Genomic DNA, 19908 nt, shown 5'->3' on the forward strand with positions numbered 1-19908 from the left:
CACACTAAGGAAAGAAGAAATTGGCAGGGTGGAGATGCTCTGTGTCAGGTTCAAGTCAGCACACATACCTAGTGGCTGCCTACTGTGTGCCAATGCTTTGCCAGAATTATTGCCAGAATTACCCAATTCTAAGTTGAAAGAGAAACAGTCCCTGTCTTCTATAAAAGTATGATAATATATTTTTAAACCTCCAGATGTATAGTGTGATGAATGCTAGTGTAAGGCATGAGCAAAGAACCACGGGAGCACAGAGGGTTGGGGAGTTCAAGGGTATGCTTAGTTTGAGATGTTCTGGGGACGCTCAAGTGGATCTACTCACTTGACAGTTGGATTTACAGGTGAGAGGCTGCAGCCGACAGCTTGAATGATGATAAAGGTATAGGAATGTGTGGTAGAGGAAGTCATGGGTTTAGAGAAAGCCATGGAGAAACTCATGAAAATGAGTGAAGAGCTCTGCGGAGCATTGACACCTACACGGGAACCAGAAAAGAGTAGATGGAAGGAGGTAGAAGTAAACCAGGAAAGAGAAGCCACAGGAAGAGGGGAAAGAGAAAACATCAAGAAATGTCCAATGCTGCACAGCACTCAAAGTCTACTTTGGATTGGAACCAAGGGGGTCGTTGGTGACGTTCATCAAATCAGCTTAGAGCAGTGCCAGGAGGAAGCCAAGTTACCATTGTTGAGATGTCAGTCAGGTGGAGAAAGGAGGGAGAGCAAATATAAGTATTTGCATGGTATTGTAAGGAAAACTGTAGCAACCTTTGCATTTGCATGGCACCTCTTGCTAGCAGCTAGTTGAGTAATCATTCTAGGCTCTATTTCAAGACTTTCCCCTCATTAACAATATCTAGGATCAGACCCTGGGAAGCCTGTAGAGAGGTGAAGTGAGCTGACACTTTCCAGCAGTTATCAGGTGCAAAGTCCTTTATTTACATGATTTTATTAAATTCCGACAAAAGATCTTTTAATAAAATTATCATTTTTAGCTTAAGTTTTGAAGTAATGACGAAAGTGAGGTGGAAGTTAAGTAGCAATTTTACTCACTTCAACTGTTACCACTTTGATTTTATAGCCTCAGGAAGACCTTTCATTTCTCTTGCTTATGGTCTTCCAGGTTTTGGAAAGTGTTGGGCCATTGGCTGTCTGTGATTTACCTGAATACTGCTTTTAGGGTCCATCCCTCCTTCTCTTGCAAGCTGTATCGCAGCATCATCACCCACATCAGAGCAACCACCTGTCTGGGCTCAGTTCTCATCACTTTGCTGATCCCTCTTCTGCCCATCCCAGGGGATCCTCAGACCAGCATTTCTTTCAACCTCTATTTTTTCCCATTTGGTCATGAACTGAAAAGCTAATGTTGCATCTAGAAGCTGTGTCCAATCCTATGATGATTTTCTTTTTTCTTTTTTTTTCTAATTGAAGTATAGTCAGTTATAATGTGTCAATTTCTGATGTACAGCGTAATGTCTCTATCATGCATATATATATATACATTTATTTGTTTTCATATTCTTTTTCATTAAAAGTTATTACAAGATATTGAAGATGGTTCCCTGTGCAATACAGAAGAAATTTGTCTTTTATCTATTTTTGTATATAGTGGTTAACATTTGCAAATCCCAAACTCCCAAATTTATCCCTTCCCACCCCCTTTCACTTAGAATGACAATCACCAGGTCCATCCATGATGCTGCAAATGGCATTACTTTATTCTTCTATGATGATTTTCTACCAACTGGAAAAATGTACTCTGGGCAACTAGTTGAAATCATTCACCTGCTGTTTGTATCAGGTTGGACTGTGTGAAACTGCCATTTTGGGAAATCAGAAAAACTAAATGCCAGAAATTCTACATTTTTGGTGATCGCTTGTGCTTTGTGGAGGAGGAGATGGGAGTATTGACTCTTGGTGCTTTAATTTAATGTTTATGCAGTTTTTGTGTATTTTAGTTCTATTTTAAAATTTGTATTATTTACATATTAGTAAGGTCAGTCTACTGTTGGAGATATACTAATTTTAATAGACCAGGACTTCAAAATGATATAGATTAACTGAGGAGCCTGTTTAGATTAACTATTATGTGGAAGCAATTTTATAGCCCCTTCAAAACATAAAGGAATGAGATTTGAACTTGAGGACCCTCCAGTTTGAGGTTCCTTCGTTCTGCTCCAGAATCGTATGAAGGAGGTGGTAGCATTCTGTTAGTGTTTGGTGAACTGTTTAAATCTGATAGCTCGATTTTAGAGTGTAACACAGGGTAGGCTATCTGATCTAATCTGATCTATCTGATCACTTAGAGGGGAGATATCCAAGAAGCTGAGTTTTATGGCACAGTTTTGAAAATAAGAAACTACCAAGAATTGGTCTTTACAGCCTGCATGTGAACAGCCTGAGGCGCTTTAATCAGGCCTGTGTGTTGCTGAATAATGTACCTTATACAAATTTAGATTGGGGGCTAAACGTTAACCTGTTTTCAATTTCTCAAGCAACATGTGAACAAAACTCATATTTACTTTAAATATCAAGTTGTGTGTTCACGTTGACAAAAAATATTATGATTAAATCGCATAGACTAAATGCCTGCTTTTTATTTGCTCTGAGTTCATTTAAATACATTCTTATTTCCTAGAGGCTCAGACTCTTAGATCAGATAGCCTACCCTGTGTTACACTCTAAAATCAAGCTATCAGATTTAAACAGTTCACCAAACACTAACAGAATGCTACCACCTCCTTCATACGATTCTGGAGCAGAACGAAGGAACCTCAAACTGGAGGGTCCTCAAGTTCAAATCCCATTCCTTTATGTTTTGAGAGGCTATAAAATTGCTTCCATATAATAGTTAATGTAAATATTACTTTTACTTTAAAAAATACAACTTTAATGTCAATCCATTTGTCCTAACTGTAATCTCTGGTTCCAGTATAAATATATCTAATCCACTTTCAAATGACAATCTTTTTGGTTTTTAAGGAAAACTATGATATCCCTTCTAAAGTCAGCTTCATTCTGTGATTTTGATGTGCAGTTACTTTGGGGGAACAAACAGTATCCTTCTATTCTCAAGTTTTCAGCCATAAGCACCACCTTGCCATGTGATAGTGATATTTGTGTACAAAAACCATCCAAAGTTCAATTTGTGATGTTTGAAAATAGATGTATGTCTAATATCAAACGATCATACATGAATAATTTGTATAATTATTGATGCCTATACTCACTAATATCTTTATTTGGGAAAAATGGCATTGAATCTAGAAGGAAAGAATTGAAAAGACTGGAAAAAAAAAAAATAAAAGCTGTCCCCAAATCTAAAGTAAAAGTATTTAAGAAATGTTTTCTTATCAAGACATGCAGAGAACAAAATAAATTGAGTTGGAAAGAGAACTGTATAATTGTCTGTGAAAGTGGTCATTTGTTAAAAGTAAGAAAAATCTCCATCAGAAGAAGGAAATGATTGCATATGGGCTAATAATTTTGTAGGAAAATGTGCAAGTATTTCAAGGACAGGACTGTGAAAGTGTGTGTATCCAGATTTAGTCTAGAAAGGCTGAGGGGTTCTAAACTATCAGAGGATATGATCTCCTCATGATTTGGAAAGGGGAGTTTTGTACTGAAATTTAAAATCCTTAGTAAATCACCATATTGGGGAAGGGGGAGGCCTTGGTGATGGGCACTGTTAGTTAAAGCGTGTCATGGAGGAAACACAACAAGGTGGAAGAGAAGAGATTCCAAAGGCACAAAGGGAGAAACAGGGAGAGCAAGCCCTGGCTTTCACGCCTGTGACCTTGTCATGGAGTGGTCTGGTCACAGAGCGTTAGACCTGGAAGTGGCCTTGGAAACCTCTGTTTCGACTGCCTCATTTTCAGATGACAAAATTGAGCCTCAGAGAAAAGCTATATGGTGGCAAGAGTGGGATCTGAATTGGGAAGCCTTGTTCCCAGTCTTGAGGGAAAAAATTACATTATTTATCATCACCTAGTATGTTCTCATTAATTATTGCTAAGGTATTATTATAATAAAAGTGATGCTGTGGGTACACATAAATGCATAAAAATGAGCAGCAGCTGCAACATTACTATCTTTCCTGAGCATTCGAAAAGGAAACTCTGGTATCCACCCAAGATGAATGATGAAAGGACCAAATTCTAGATCAAATCTCTAAATTGGCTTGAATCCCCATCCAGGTTCTGGCCTTTAACTTTCTTGGCTGGAAGTTCCTTCTTACTCTCAGTCTCTAGCCTGTTACCTTCATATTTCTGAAAAGCCATTGAATTACTGCAAGAATGTGAGACTCAATATCTACATCAAGGATGTCCGTAAGCTGAATAAATAATATTAATTAATAGTTATTGCACTTTTTCCTGCACCATGTCCATTGCATACATTAGCTCATTTAATTCTCACCAAAATGCTATGAGGTAGGTTTAATGATCACCCCCATTTTACAGGTGAGGAAACTCAGCCTCAGAGAAGGTCAGTAAAATGCTCAAGATCACAAAGCTAACAGGTGGATAAACTGAGTATTCAAACCCAGGTCATTTAATCTCAAAGTTTATGTGTGGCCTTAACCATGACACAAGTATGTCTCTCTTATATATGTGTAATTACTTTTTTTAAACAAATATTTATATGTGTTTTGTTTTAAAAGTTATAGTTTTTAAAGTATTATGTAATGTATAGTAGATTTTTGTTATTTTGTCTTCTCATTAGTTTTCTACGTTGAAACTACCTCAGCCGCATCCCAGTGGGCTCTGGAAAACGTGCAGATTAGATGGCAGAGCCAATCTGTAAAGAAGTAGGTCTAAAATAATGTGCCCGTTTCCTGGAGATGGGTAAGTACTGTCCCTGTTTTCACGAAGTGGAAGAAGGGGAATTATACATCATAAGGACCAGTGACTTGATGTTGGACTGTTTTTAGGTGTATAAACTAGTCATTAATAGACAAGGCCTTCAGAACTGTCTCTTGTTGGTCATACACATGGTGCATCCACTGCCACATTGGTCTTGGTTTGCCGACCTTGGACGTAAAGGCACCAGAAGTGTCACCTGAATCTTCTCTGGTTGCTCCTACTCTTTATGGAGGATATTGTCATCCAGATCAGTGGCCAGAGCCTGGATGTAATTTCCAGCCTTCATGTCATTCTGTCTGTTCCAGAACCAGCCTGAGATCTTGTGTTGGCTTGGATTCTGCATGATGGTGATCACAAATCCACCTCATCCCCAGGGATCCCTCTTTGTGAGTCAGCGTCTCTTTTCCTCAAAACCACGTGAACATACATACCGTTGCCCCACACCCTTCCTGGCAGTGATGGCAAAGGCTGTTTCCTGCAGCCCAATCACGCTGGTATTGAGCACTCACAAACGCGCTGGGACTTCTCGGGAATCACCGGACACCTGGTGATGGTCTCCAGGCTTCCTGTGGCAGAAAGGTGTTAGAGTTTGAGAGTTCGTTTGGAAGCCTTGAGGTAAGGAGCAGACAAACTATGATCTATAGACCAAATCTGGCCCGTTGCTTATTTTTGTAAATAAAGTTTATTGCAATGAAGCCATCCCTATTTGCTTATGACTGCTTTTGTGCTATGACAGCATTTTGGAGAAGTTGCAGCAGAAACCATCTGACCTGTAAAAGCCTATTTTTTTTCATTTAAGTATAGTCAGTTTACAATGTTATGTCTATTTCTGGTGGACAGCATTATGTTTCGGTCATATATATATATTCATATTCTTTTTCACTATAGGTTACTACAAGATACTGAATTTAGTACCCTATGCTGTATAGAAGAAACTGGTTGTGTATCTATTTTTTTTATAAGCCTATTTTCACTAAGTGTAAAATTTATCATATTTACTATGCTGATCCCTCTTCTAGGTGAAGAAGCATGGGGAGCTAGAGTTTGCTAAGAACAGTTATGTCCAATGAAACTATATATAGATAGGTAGATATAGATATTGTTATTGATACAGATATAGACATAGATATATGTCAGGTTTACTAGATGTATAGACCAGGGAAATGTCACTCACACCGAGCACTCAGTCTTCCCTAAAACTTCAACCACCATTTCTAGAGTATTTGCCATATGCCAATCACTAGGGATGTGAAGATGGGTAATTGTCTGCCGGAGGAGACATACGGAAAGCTACAATTTCAAGTGAAGTAGTACTTGCTATGAGAGGAGCAGGTCCAGAATGGTGACCTTTGGGGTGCGGGGAGTTTGCCAGCCTGAAGAAGACAAGGTGGAAGTTGAGTACTGAAGAATGAGCAGGAATTAGGTCCTTGATGAAGCAAGGTATTCCGAGCAGAGAGAGCTGCTTCAGCAGTGGTACAAGGCACGGGGTAGCATGTTTTATGGGAGAAGAAAGCTCGTTGTGATAGTGTTATAAAGTGCAGAGTGGGAGATGGCAGAAGATGCAGAATGAGGCCAGGTTCTGAAAAGTAATGTTTTGCCAAGTGGACGAGCTTTGACTTTATTATAGAAGCAAAGAAAGACTACTGACGTGTTTTAATCGCTGGAGTAAAACTGTCAGATTTGAAATTAGATGAGCCCCTTTGGCAATGAAGTGAGTCAAAATGGGAACCCAGGAGGCTGGCTTAGGGGTCACTGAGAGAATCCAATCAAGAAGAGATTAGCAACCGGACTAGGATAGTGATGGGATGGGTTGGAAGGAGGAACAGATTTGTGAAATACAGGGTGTAAGATGGACATAATTAAGTGGCATTTGATTTAGTGAAGGAAGAGCATAATAAGTCAAGAATAGCTGGTAGATTTCCAGTGTGGTAGCCAGATAAATCTCGGTAGCCGACATGGGGAATCAGAAGGAGGATCAGGGTTGGGCATGTGAGAGATGATGAGTTCAGTTCTGAACACGCTGATATGAGGAACCTGAAAGCTATCTATTTGGCGATTTCCAGCAAGCAGTTATACATATGATCCTAAAACTTAGGGGGCAGATGGGGCCAGTCAGCCATCAGTGTACACATAGTGGCTTAAAATATAGTAGAAGAGCATGTGGATTGAAAAAGCATGGCACTGAGTGGAACTGTCGAGAAATCCAACATTTCTGAGTGACGAAGAGTAACCAATATAGGGGACTAAGGTGGAACTGTTCAAAGTCTTTAGAAATGGGGCTCATTTTCCATAAATTACTTATGAAAATGGATAAATATGGTCTGTATAAAAGAAAAATCAGGCAAATTGCAATTATACTGAAATGCAGCTATTAATGCCCAGTGTCAGCCTGGATAGAGGACCCTGGCAGAGAGAAGTAAGCCCCTTCATTGGAGTCAGCATTTCAATGTCTTAGACAAAAGACACCTCCTTAAATGTTTAGACTGTTTTAAGCTGAGAGGAATAGAAAATATATTCAGTAAAAGAACTGGGATGTGAGAAAACCTTGACTGACTAGAGCCACAAGCTCTATCTAATAAAATAAAATTTAGGAAGGATTAAAGGGTCAGTAGCCAAGTACAGGATGGGAAAATGTGACTTAGCAGTTGATCGTAGAAGGGAAAAACTTCTAGGGACTAGTTGATAATTAACTTAGTTTGAGTCAACAGCAGGAAGTGGCAGCCAAGAAAAGGTAAGATGATTCTGACTGACTGAATTAAAGCATAGTGTCTAGAACAGTGGGTCTCAAACTTTAATACACCTGAGAATCAGCTGGGGAAATCTTTACAACTCCTTCTGCTCAAGCCACACGCCGTAGATTCGAAGTCTCCATCTGGTGGCCACGGGCAACATCTTTCTTTGGTCCTGGGAGACAGGGAGCATGGCAGGGGCCAGAGGGATGGGCCGAAGGTAGAGGGTAGCTAAAATGTGAAATATTGTCTATATTTTAAAAATCAAGAAATCTCATGTGAGCTTAACTTTCAGGTTCTCTTAAAAACTGATAAAATTCAGCAAGTCTGAGCCCACCATACTTCATACATGGTCACTTGGGACTGAGTAACTGCTGCCCTCTTTAGAGCAGACCTGTACTCTTCATCCAGCCCTCAGTTTATTTATTTACCTTTATCAGACAAGTTTCCACAGATGCTTGAGTTGGTCTGTACATACAACAGATTACTATTCAGGATAAAAACGAATAAAAAAGGAACTATTGATCCATCCATCAACATTGGTGAATCTCAGAATAATTATGCTGATTGAAAAACCCAGACAAAGAAAAGGGCACAGACTGTATAATTCCATTTACATGAAATTCTAAAAAGTACAAACCAGCCTATGCTGATAAACAGCAGATAAGTGGTTGTTTCAGAATGGAGAAAGGGGTCCCCAGTGTTCTCCTTACTTGCTGCAAGTAATCCCTGCTTCTCCTGCGGGGGGAAGAAGAAAGACTAGAGAGAGGGGTAGAAGGAGGGATTACAAAGGAAGCACAAGAGGAAATGTTGGGGGTGATGGATATGTTCATTATCTTGAATGTGGTGATGGTTTCACATGAGTATCAAACATCAAATTGTATACTTCAAATATGTACCATTGACTGTGTATCGATTATGCCTCAATAAAACTGTTTAAAAAAAGGAAAAAAGGAACAAACCAATATGCCTCCTTTTGATCTCTGTGTCCAGGTTTCATATACTCATGCTTTAGGGGCTGCTGAGATTGGTTAACTTAACTGATCAGTGTATGGAAAACCATGATCATTGAGCCTCCCTCATAGAAATATCTTCAGGGGCTGAAGACAGCCTCCCAGCCATGCTTGCTGTCTTACTCAAGACTGAACCCAGTGCAGCCAAGGCTTCTCCATCCGCCCTCCCAGCAATGTCACAGAGCACATTCTGGAGCAGAAACCACTTGTCATTCAACTTTGTCATCACAAAAGTATCTTACCCAGAGCCTGGTAAGTGTCAGGTGTGTATTTGCATATTAAAATGAATTGAGTGGAATCAAGAGTGCATCTACTCATAGGTATACTTTGGCCCAGGATTTTATAAGAAGCTCGTTAACTCAGGTAACTTTTGTTTTTGGATCTAAGGTACACAGTCCCATAGCAGATAATTTATCTACTCAAATTGCTGACCATTTTGCAAGTCCCTGACAAATGATACTGGAGTATTTGGCAACTGAGCATGACTATCTAGAATCTTGGTCTATAGCCAATGGCTCATCTTTCTATAACTGCAAACTCCTCACTCTCTAGGTTATGAACCTACAGTCAGGTTGGCTGTCTGGGTCTTTTGCATCCATCCTTGTAACCCTGCCTTCTGCCTTTACTTGGGTCTAACGTAATGGTTTTTGACTCTACCAGTAACTCCCCTCAAAACAGACAAAACACGACTAAAGGCAGAACAGGCTAAAATTACCTTCACAATTGTTCGCAATGCTGGCTGCACATCAGGGTCCTCTGGAGAGATTCTTTTTTAAGAGATAGAGATACCCTTAACTGACAAATCTGAAGAGTCCTTCTACCCCACCCTCTCCAACTCCCTTTTAAAAAAATTTTATTGAGGTATATAGTTGATGTACAATATTATATAAGTTTCAGGTGTACAACATAGTGATTCACGGCTTTTAAAATAACACTCCTTTTATAGTATGAGAACACTTACATGTGGAATCTAAAAAATAAAACAAACTAGGGAATATAACAAAAAAAGAAACAGACTCACAGATACAGAGAACAAACTAGTGGTGACCAGTGGGGAGGGGTCAGGGGGAGAGGCAAGGCAGAGGATGAAGAGGTACAAACTACTATGTGTAAAATAAATAAACTGCATGGATATACTGTACAGCATGGGGAATACAGTCATCTGGAGAGATTTTCAAAGCATGACAGGCCCCACCTCAGATAAATTAAATGAGAATCTCTAGGGGGTGACTGACCCCTGGGAATGAGGTCTTTCCTTTTTTTTAAGCTCCTCAGAGAATTCTAATGTGCAGCTAGTTGAGAACCACTGCTAGGTTGAGGGCATTATCTTTTTGCATGGAAAGTCAGAACTTTCTTACCATGTCTGGAAAAAACCTGACCACCTTTGTTCTAGCCCCTACAACTACAGTTTCCTGAAAGGCCAAGTTCTCTCGTTGGTTAGGCATAGGTCATGGTAGTTATGGGAAGATTTATCCTGTAATTAAGAATAAAATGAAATTTAATTGCTGTAGAAAATTACATTGTACCATATAGTAAATTACACTTTTCATGATGAAATGATGAGAAAAGAATTTGGCATTGGCCAGAATAATGTAATGTTTAATTTTTTAATGACATAATGAAAAGATAGTTAGCTAAAGAGGTAATAATTTGGCTAATTGCAGTGATTAAGTGATTGCTTCCATACAGTAAATTACTTTCCACCGTAGTCAGTGATCTAAAATATTTTCTAAACATCTAGCGGTTTTTTAAACGGCCTATATTTAGGTTGATGGTCTCCCTATGACCAATTTGTCAGCTGCACCAAGGAAGCGATCAGGAGACCAGTCGTCCAAGGCTGCAGGGGTCTGTCAGGATCTCTGGGTCTTAGCTACGCGTAACTCCAGTGGGAGTGGGGAAGGAGACCCTGCGGGTGATAAGGTGCATCACTCGTGCGTTAGATACTGACTTTGTTCTTGAAAACCTCTGAGTCTCAGCTTCTTTCTCAGTGAGGAGGGAGTACTAAAACCTGCCTTGCCTATGCGTAGTCATAAAGCTCTTAGCGTAATACCTGATATATAGTTAATATTCACAAAATGAGACTAATTATTATTTTTTAAATTATATTCTTTGCACGAGATCATTCTTATACTTCTCCTGACTTTATTTGGCTGCCCATCAAGAGGACCTGTGGAGACCTTGGGGTACTGCAGAGTTGACCAGGTCACTGGATTCTGGGTGACAGTTCCTGGTGCTGCAAGATGGAACGGCAGGTGAGGTTGATGCGACGTTTATGGGTCTGGGTCCCTCCTCCACGGAGGAAGGCTTAGGAATTGAGACAAGCCAGTGTCTGCAGGAAGAGGTTATCCTCGCTGTCAGCACTGAGGGAGGGCCACCACTCCATAAAGCTAGCCTCCCAGAGCCCAACCTGGAAAGTGAAGCCAGCAAATACAACGGTGGAAATCAAACCTATTTAACAAAACTTCCCATGGAGATTTGAAGTCTATTTTCTGCTGTCTGTTAGGGAAAAAATGTTTTTCTTTTTTATATTTTGCGAGGTTTTTACCGCCTAACTTTCCCTTTCTCTGACATGATACATACAAATTGAAATCAAGCCAGGGTTCTGCATCCAAGTGAAGAAGATGGGGGTAACATCATTAAATCACAGATTTACATCTGGAAAGGCTCATATAGATTTGTGCTTTTTAAGATGAATTCTCAGTCTCCTGAGTGAAGTGACCCAGGGGCTATTTGGAATCAAATGGATAAGGCTCCACATCCCAACGGCTGTTTCCCCACTGCAAATTAAGCGGTTCCACTCTGATCTGTATTGCATGTTAGGGTTTTAAATAGAATTCCACTTGCAAATAAGGATCCTAGGACTAAAAACAAGTGGAAAGCTAGAGAATTAGTAACTCTCCCATTTGATAAATGGATCTTAGAATGGGAAACGTGTGAGAAGTTACACATTAAAAAAAAAAAAATCACAGGGAGGCAGGTATAGCTCAGTGATAGAGAGCCTGCTTAGCATGCATGAGGTTCCTGGGTTCAATCCCCAGTACCTCCATTAAAAAAAAAAAAAAAGCTTTCCTTACCTCCTGATTATCTTAAATAAATATTGGCCATAAAATAAAATATGTATAAAAAATCATAGAATGAGGACTGGCAATTTGTTCTTCCGATTTTCAGTCCACGGACACGGTCCCCTACATTATGTTGCCCTGTAAAAGCTAGGAAAAGGCAGGTAGGAAAACATGACACACTTTTCAGGCTACAGCTGTGAGCACGTTACAAAAGAAATCTTCCAGCACAGTGAAAGGAAAACGTCGTAACGGTGGGGCTTTCATCCTGAAAAAACCATATAAAAAAAGAGAGATGGAAGGGCATGTTTTCATGTTCCTTCTCTTGGATTCAGAGGTTTCTCTTGTATCGCCAATTAAGCAACATGACTTGGGATAAGGCACTTTAGAAACTGAACAGTTTTGGGTCATAACTAGAAATGGGGGAGGGGCCCTGTAACACATTAAATTCATGACAGACCCTCAGGATCATGTTTCGGAGAAGCTCACGTGGGTCTATTTCTTGCTGCCGAGACTTAGGACTGCTTGTTGAAGGCAGCGCCCCGTGTGGTCCTCGGCTGTAGCACTAACAGGCAATCACCATCAGCCAAAAGGATGCACCTTACTCAGAAGTATTGAATGGAACCTTGTGGTTCCCAATCAGTCATAACTCCATGTGCTCCCTTTTCCTTTATCTGGTTGTGACTCTGGACTTTGTATTCTACCCAGGTAGTCTCACTTCAAAGTGTGACATGATTCCTATCTAGGAATCTTGATTCAGGCTCATCTATTAGTCCGGGGAATGTCTCTCCTGTTTCAGCACCTCCACCGTAGTCTGCAGCCCACCCTCAATCCCACCTTCAGTTAGCACACAATTAAGTCAAACAGAGGGCTTGTTTCTCCCCATCCCCAGTTCCAGGCGTACTTCTGTCGGTAAATTCCTCCTATCTTCAAATTCTAGTGCTGCTGAGGAGGAGAAATCCTCAGTATTTACAGGGTACAGGAGAGCAGTGCGTTCAACAAAAAGAACATAGGCAAGACATCCACACAAGTGGGAAAAAAGATAGTCAATTTGGGCAAAGAAATGCAGCTCAACCATTGGTGAGTTTTGAGCAGTCAGGACTGGTAAAGGGACCCGCATTCCCTGGTTCACTGTGGTTTTGCAGGGACAGCCACAGAATCTCTCCCAGGGCAGGACTGCAGGGGGAAGCCAGAACGCGTAGTAATTATCCTGTTATTGTCAAATGGTATTTGAGAAACTTGCAGATCGCTGTGGCTAAACCTCCATCTAGATTCTTCTCCCTTAATTCAGTGCCACTTAATGTGATTCTAATTGGCAATGTGAGCCTTCCTTTTTTTTTTTTAAGGAATAAAATAAAAACAAAAGGCAATCATATTGTCAGCAAGAGGTATTCAATATAATGTACTTTGGGTTGTTTTCACGTTATAACTTAACTAAATTGGCCTTGGTTATCAGACCAATTGAATAGAGACATACACTGTGATTTAACAAAGGGATGAAAACATAAAATTTATGCACACACATCTAACTACCTCTCTGTAGTTAAATGTAATTGCTGTTTTCCAGCAGAAGAATTTGCGGAAAATGAAAATGAAAAGAAATAAAGGCTTGGGAAAGTAGCACCAAATGGATAGAAAATATGAGATTAATTATCTCCATGCCAAAAAAAAAAATCTGTTTCTTATAAAGAACTGGAGAGCTTTCAACTTCAGAACTTCAGAATTATTTACTTTTATTTTTTTCCAGAAATGTTCGCACTGTCAGTGGAAGAATAACATGTAAAGAAGAATCTTTTATCACATGAGCTTTGTAATATAGAGCTGGGAGAGGGTCCAAAGAACTCCTCTGGTCCAGTCCTCTGTGTCCAATCGGAAGACCACTCCAACTGCCTGAGATAAGTGGTTCCCGTCTACTTTGACTAGCTCTTTCTTTTCTGTAAAAAACAGCCAAACAAAACTAGGAAGATCTGCTTTTCTTCTTGATTCTTAAAATTTCTTCAAAGAAAAATTTGTCCGAAATGTTACATATTTCAGACTCAGTTTTAAGTCTGTTTTACTCTATTTCATGTAATGTCTAAGAAAAGGATCAGGTAATCAGCAGTGCACTAACATTTTCCCAACAGGTATTAATTTAGCCTTATGTATATGAAAAAAAAAAAGAATGGCCTATTTAAGGGGGGACCAGTTAGAAAAGGAAAACTGTAAAAGAATTTCTTTTAGATGGTACTCATTCAGACACCATCCAGAGGAAAAAGAATGTTGGTCCCAGACCTAAAGTATTCAGATCAAATTGGGCACATCTATTTTGAGATCAATGTATCAGGGTGTCTTAGCTTGCAGACATTAAACTTGATGTTCAATTGGCCCCTGATTCAATACTTAGCAGCAAACTTCTGTTAATATTTGGATGTCCATGAGGCTCTGCCTACAAAGAGAAAATAACATTGCCTTGGACAGACCATAAAACGCTTGTAGTCAGAGTCAGCCAGAACCTCTTATGGGAGAGAGCAGCTCGAAGAATTCTTTCGGTTTAAGATTGGCGGTGGCTTGTGGCTCAGGAGAAAGGTGAAGCCAACGCCGCTCCCTAACCACAGGTGGTGGTCCTAAGGGTCCACACATGGGCCAGACACGTGCAAACTAACAGCAGGGAGCCAGGTACTAAATCCCCCAGCCATTCAGTCTCTTCCAGAGAGCATGCCTCTGAGGTGACCCCAGAGTGGCTGGCGAATCCTATGGCTGGCAAGCTGCTTTTTCAGCAACCTCGGAGGCCAGACGTGCTTTTCCATCTTAGCAGCCCTCCCAGTGATTGAGATTCTACGTCTAGAAAGCAACCAGATGCAATCTGCCAAGGTAAGGGTCCGGATTAATTTCTGAAGTGTGTTGATTATCTGTGAGATACCTGGATTCTCTACCTTTTTTCCTTATTTCAGATTTTACACTTTTTAAAAAAATCTCTTATTAACGGCAGGGCATGGGGATGTTTGTTGGAGGACGGTTTACTATTTGCCGTTAATAAAGGAGGACTGGCTGGGAATTTCCGTGTGGGTCTGATTCAATTCCCAGACAAACAGGTGATGATTTACCTCTACTCCTGTAGTTCTCCTTCTAAGATGTGTGCTTTCTGTTTGCACATATGGCCACACTTTGAAGATTTTTTTCTAGCTTTTACTTATTTTTATTTATATCTTGGCTGAGTTAATTACCTTCAGGGAATATTTGTGGTGTGTTCAAAGGAGAGTGAGAGAATGGCTCTGGAGATGGACATGTTTAATTAAACTAAAAATTCTCCAACACATGCCTGTGGAAACTGGTAGCTCAGAATGCTTGTACCTGAAACAAATCTGGGACACATTTAAATCTATACCGACTCAGAGCCTGTATGTTAATAGTTATTTCTTTTCTGTGTACTGGGGTTGATGTGGATGGGGTTGGGGATGGGGAAGTAAAGGGAAAGCCAAGAAAGAAAAAAAAGACTCTACACAAAAATCAGAATGATATATTCACATGTCTGCAACATGTAAAACTAAAGATGTGTCAGAAACGGCTGATGAATTAACAAGTTTTTCCAGTGCTGCTTCAGCATCTAATGGTTATTCTTCATACATTTATAAAGGTTTGTTGATGCAAAGAATTATAATGATAGATTTCTTGATCTCACACTTGTAATCAGGAATAAATTCTGCACGTTCATAGTGTATCCTTTGAAACGCTAGGCACTTGTGTCTAATGGATGCTGTGTGTGCTGCTCTGATGCCACCATCAGCGGGAGGTACTTACTCCCCCAGCTGTCCTGAGCTTTGGAGATGCTGGTGGCTCACAGCTGAGTTTCTCAGGGAGCAGCCTGCCTCCCATGATTGGTTCAGCCTCTCTGTAAATGAGGCTGAAGCCCCCTTGGTAACTGAATTGCACCTCAACCTCTTTCTCCAGTCCCAGTCCTGGCCTCTCCCTTTCTTAAAGGCATTGTTCCTGAGAGCGCACCCCCCAAAACCTTTGGCTTGCATACTTCCACCGCAGAGTTCTCCAGGGAACCTGACCTAAGACAGAAGCAAGTTGCATTTTATTTGCTCATATTTTAGTTAAAATTTTGATATCTGCAATTTTAAGTGCGATGAGTTCAGCATTAAAAAGTATTTATCATCCAGCTTTGGAATTAAAATTAATCTGGCTTCAGAAAATGAATTAGAATTTTTTTTTTCTTTTTCCATGGCCTGGAAATATTTAAGCCGCATTGGAGTCGTCTGGTCTTTAAAGATTAAACCCATCTGGTTTTTGTGACTTTTTCCACGATGGATTCTTCGTCACCAGCCCGACATCTCCTACGGTGATTGGCAATTTAAGTAATTTGTATTCTGTGAGGAAATCATTCACTTCTTCTGTTTTCCAATGTGTTGCCATAGAATTGCGAGCAGTAATCTCTTACAATTTTTTTCAGTCATGCCCATATCAGTGGTTTGTGTCATCTTTAATCCTGCATATTTTTCCAAGATTCCATCTCATGTGTGTGCTTGCCATGTACACTCTCTTCTTCCGTCAGATTCACAACGAATTTATCTGCTTTCTGGGTCATAATTTTTGTTTTTAACTTTTGAATTTATTTATCCTTTCTGCTTTATTTTGGTTGGTTTTTGTTTTCTAGCTTATTCATTTAAAATTTATTTAATCCTTCTTAGTTTCTTTGTCTCCTGGTCCATTCTTGTTGGCCTCTGGAATGATCATCCTCTTCTTCATGTGCTGAATTGTCACCTAGGGAAATTACGGCTTGCTTTAGCTCTGGAAAGTGTTCATGGGTGCACGTGTGTAAGCGCTGCATTTGACTCTTGTGAACATCTTTCCCTCCTCTTTCTCTCACGGTAGTTCTGTTTCACCAGGAATATGTATTTGTCCCGACTGCCCTTCCTCTTTCTGGCTGCTGGGTCCTGAGCGGGTTTTTACATCACTGGCTTTTTCTGGGCTGGTTGATGAGACACCCCACATCACGGCAGTGTGGTGTGTGGTGGATGGTGGAAATCCCATGTGGGCTAGCAGTGCAGTGGCTGGAAGGTTGCTAGTCTCCAGGTCAGCTACCAGGAAAAGGCTCCGGGCTCCAAATCTTTTCTTACCTCTAGCCTTGGGAGTGGGAGGACCTAACCCACATGCATTCTGTACTTTCTTGGCTTATTTAGGGGCATATAATGGCCTTTTCTCTATGGTAAGCAGATCCCTGGGTGGACAAGATTTTTCCAAAATTTCTGCTCTGATTCTAGTCCAGGGCGCAGTCTGATGCAAGTTGCAGACTGTTGCCCTGCCCCAGGGGAAAGCTACATGTTGGTTGTCTCCCCCCATGCCCTCAGGGCCCGAGGCCATGCTAACACCAGCTCTGTATTGGTCTGAGCCACTGCTCAAATTAGACGTGATCTGGATTTGGGAGTAGAGGAGTGGCAGTGGTTAATCATTTCCTAGAATCCTCCCTTAGTGTCAAAGACATGAACTGTAGCAGGGTAAAACAGAGAAGTGTTTCACTGCTCATCCCTCCTTTTTTTTTTTTTTTAAACCCAGTAATTTAGTGATTTTATCTACGTTTGTATGAACCCCTCTATGATACATGCTAATGACATTTTTGTTTCTTGAACTATCAGTGGCCTCAGAGAAAACTGGTCTGCTAGCCCACCATTTCCAACCATAACGTTTAATTTCACTACTTTAAATGAAATTCATCATTTTGGTGAGTTGGCCTGTAGCACTTAATTGGCTTACATAAAAAAAACTTTAAATCTCTCATCATTATGTTTAATTACCTAGGATGATAGGTTTGCACACAGTTCATTTTGGACGTTTCTCCAAGACGTTAAATTGCTTAAAAATAGACATGGCATACACTATAAAGATAGCCACATCTGTAGATACAGATCTCCATCTGGTAAACCTAATATATATATCTGGTAAACATATATATATATGTATATAGCTAAATTTAGCCCAAAACAACAACAAAGATACTCAGTTTAAATTAAATTTCAGATAATCAATAAAGAAAAATTTTAGTGTTAAGTATGTCCCGTGCAATATTCATTTAAATATCATTTAAAATATTTATACTAAAATTTTACTCATTGTTTACCTAAAATTTAAATTGCTGTAGAAGTCCTTTATTTTTTCTGGCAACCTCAAAATATTATACATGCAAATATAGATTGTGTGTGAGAGGGAGAGAGACAGAGATGAAGGTTAGTAATTAGCCTTGAGAATTTTCCAGGCTAAAATCACCGGGGCCATGCTTTTTGGCAGAGACTAAACGACGCTAGCGGTGAACTGCATGAAGGTGTGAATCTCTCTTGCTCACTGTTGTATCTTGACAATTTCTCATATATGGTGCTTGACACAAGCTGTTTTCCGTGAATGTTTTCTAAATGAACGGACTAGTTCTTTCTGAATCCCAGAGCCCAGGTGGTAACGGAACTATAAGCGATAATATACATTTTCTACTAAAATGTGAAAATTTAAACTTAACCAAAGTACCTATCCATCATTTTTATCTGTTTGTTTATTGATACTTTATCACGAGGAGAATTTGCTAAGAGTTTCGAAACTACTGTCCTATGAGATGGAACTCATTTGTCTTTTGGCGTAGACCATTATTTTTGGAGGAAACTCTGAGATGGGCGTGTCCTGATTAGGCTCTTTACCTCGCAGAAGGTAAATCATACGATCTGCATTCTAGGTGTTTGCATTTAACTCTCAGCTGTTTAAGGATCATCACAAGTACTGTTTTAAGAAATAATATTTGTTGAGGAATTGCCCAGGGATGAGGAGTCTACTCATTCTTTTAGGTGTTAGAAATTCTTTTTGGAACAAGTTAAGATGATGATTACCCTTGGACTTCATTTTTTTTTAACTCTTGAATTTGGCCTTTTCTGAATTATACTTTCGTATTATGTTTATAGGCCAGCATTGAAGAACAAAGAGGACAATTAATATCTCAGATTTTTTTAATTAAAAATGGATTTTTGTTTTATTTCTGGTATATACAAAGGGACTAGCAATTCATGTATTGAAAACTCATTCGAAGCTATATAGCGTAGAGGCAGTCTGGTTCCGTGAGTTTTGACTAAGAGAGTATGTGACACTCTCACAATGAGCAAGATACAGGACAGTTTCACGCCTCCAAAAGAGTTCTTCCTGTTGTCCCTTTGTAGTCAGACCCTCCCCACAACTCCCCCCCAGGCAACCACTGACCTGATTTCTGTCACTATGAATTCATTTGCATTTTGTAGAGTTTTATGCAAATGGATTCATCATACGTGCTCTTTTTGTCTGGCTGTTTCAACTCAGCATAATTATTTTGAAACTCATCAAAGTTGTTGCACATATCAATAGCTCATTCTTTTCATTGCTTTGTACTTTTCATTGTATGGATATACTACCATTTGTTTAGGTACTCATCTGTTGATGGACATTTGAGTTGTTTGCAGTTTGGGGTTATTATGAATAAAGCTTGCAAAAAAAATAAATAAAGCTTGCTATGAACACTTAAGTACAAGTCTTTAGATGGACATAAGCTTTTATTTCCTTTGGAAAAAATATCTTTATTTAAGTGTGGAATGACTGGGTCATAAGGTAGGTGTATGCTTAACTCCTTAAGAAATTGACCATTTCCAAAGTGGTTGCACCATTTCGCATTCCTACTAGCAGTCACTCCACATCCTAACACTAGGCATGGTCAGTCTTTTCAGTTCTATCCACGCTGATCAGTTTGTGATGATATCACATTATGTATCTAATTTGCATTTCCCTAATGTCTAGTGGTGTTGAGCAATTTTTCACAGGCGAATTTACCATCTCTGGCTGGGAGACCGAGGAATGAGCTCCCTGGTGTCCAGTATTTATTTGGTAAATCTGAATCTGGGATACCCTTTTTTTGTTACTGTTTTCAAAACACTGAATTACCGTCACCTTGACATAGAGGTTTCAATAAAGCTTTGAAAAGGTTTTAAACAAATGCATCTTCGCGTTTTCTTTGGTGATCTGTCTGTTCAAATCTTTTTTTAACCTCCCCCCTGCCTTTTAAATGGGGTTGTTACTGGGTTTTGAGGATTCTTCATACATTTGGGATATAAGTGCTTTACCAGATACATAATTTGCAAATGTTTTCTTTCAGTCCATCTTATCTCTTCATTCTTATAACAGTATCTTTTGAGGAGCAGAAAAATCTTAATTTTGATGAAGTTGAAGGTGGTTTGTTCTTTTATGAATTGTGTGCTTTTGATCAGGTAGGTCT

At 39.7% G+C, this 19908-nt stretch overlaps 1 long non-coding RNA gene across 2 annotated transcripts in view; it reads left to right on the top strand.

Annotated features, from left to right (window-relative positions):
* The window catches only part of LOC116665278, a 38938-nt gene extending 19365 nt beyond the window's left edge, over nucleotides 1-19573 (top strand). The window contains exons 3-8 of one of the 2 annotated variants that reach the window (XR_004321813.1): nucleotides 4714-5468; nucleotides 8576-8847; nucleotides 10714-10847; nucleotides 13402-14504; nucleotides 15878-15975; nucleotides 16087-19573. This is a non-coding gene — a long non-coding RNA (uncharacterized LOC116665278). Of the gene's footprint in view, nucleotides 1-4713; nucleotides 5469-8575; nucleotides 8848-10713; nucleotides 10848-13401; nucleotides 14505-15877 lie in introns of both variants that reach the window. The other variant, XR_004321812.1, reaches the window with a different exon arrangement.
* The last annotated feature ends 335 nt before the right edge of the window (nucleotides 19574-19908 follow it).

The sequence above is a fragment of the Camelus ferus genome, chromosome 8, assembly GCF_009834535.1.
Source record: "Camelus ferus isolate YT-003-E chromosome 8, BCGSAC_Cfer_1.0, whole genome shotgun sequence".
Lineage (NCBI taxonomy): Eukaryota > Metazoa > Chordata > Mammalia > Artiodactyla > Camelidae > Camelus > Camelus ferus.